This window comes from Sinocyclocheilus rhinocerous, unplaced genomic scaffold (genome assembly GCF_001515625.1).
Source record: "Sinocyclocheilus rhinocerous isolate Xijiao unplaced genomic scaffold, SAMN03320098_v1.1 scaffold1811, whole genome shotgun sequence".
Classification (NCBI taxonomy): Eukaryota; Metazoa; Chordata; class Actinopteri; order Cypriniformes; family Cyprinidae; genus Sinocyclocheilus; species Sinocyclocheilus rhinocerous.
The window spans coordinates 285,222-286,249 of record NW_015665801.1 but is presented as its reverse complement, the minus strand read 5'-3'; the positions used below and the strand labels follow the sequence as shown (position 1 = coordinate 286,249).

Here is a 1,028-nt window from a genome sequence, read left to right as displayed (position 1 = left end):
TTAAGGCCTTAAAAAGTCTTAAATTGTACAAGAAAGTCTTAATTATAATTTCAAGAGGTCTTAAATTTGGATACGGAAAGACCAGAATTGCGATATGGCTGAATGTGACGATTAAACTTCAAAAGGCTATGATTTCATTAAATAAACAGGAGCGCTGCAGGTTCAAAGTCCGGTGCTGCTGCTCTGTGTTCTGCTGTTACCGGGGAAACAGTTATATTTCTACCAAACGCTCCACCTGCTGGCAGAGAATGAATGAGCATTTTCAATAAAACTGTTGTTTTGTTCAGAGTTCAGACCAATGCGAAAATCCACCCATGTTTTTACCCTGCAAACACGCAGAGCTTTAAATGTGAACTGGTGGATTGATAAGAAGATCTTAACACCTACAGAGTGCACGCATACATTAGGTGATGAAGTCTAGTAGGTTCGACTAGTGTGTGTGCGAATTTATAGTGCGTTCTTTCACTGCATGAATCAGTCTATTAAAATGCATTTAGAATGATCACATAATTCAAGATATGGGGCAAAAAATGTATATATTTATATAATTTCATATAGTTAATATCACACAAAGAGTGCCGGTTTTTTCTCCAAAAGTAAGCATGATTACAAATGTGATATTGATTTTATGCAACAGTTCAATAAACAAGTAGTTAATATTAAGAGACTTACGTTTTAGACACCATATTTCCTGTTTTTGCTCCATTTCTCCAACAAAAATCATTTCAAACACAGCCACAAAGCTGTTTTGCGTCTCTGAGCAACAGGATGCCGTTTTGTTCCTGAATGAATCACCCGTTTATGATTTGGTTCAATCGCAATGACTCTCTTATTAACAGTGACTTGCTGCCGCCTACTGGTGGTTTTAATTTCACATTTAAGGTACCTTTTCATTTTTTTAAATAATTTCAAACATCAGTTTTCAATGTTTTATGTTTGAAATATCAAAACATTATTTAGCTATGCATTTGTAACTGCAGATTGAAGTATTCCATGTCCCTCAGAGCTGCATTAAACAGTGTGTAAAT

The 1,028-nt window shown here is 35.3% G+C and overlaps 1 protein-coding gene across 5 annotated transcripts in view; it reads left to right on the top strand.

Moving 5' to 3' along the window:
* LOC107731484 (serine/threonine-protein kinase WNK2-like) overlaps positions 1 to 1,028 on the top strand; it is a 64,818-nt gene that overhangs the window by 30,108 nt on the left and 33,682 nt on the right. The gene's annotated exons all lie outside the window — the stretch shown is intronic.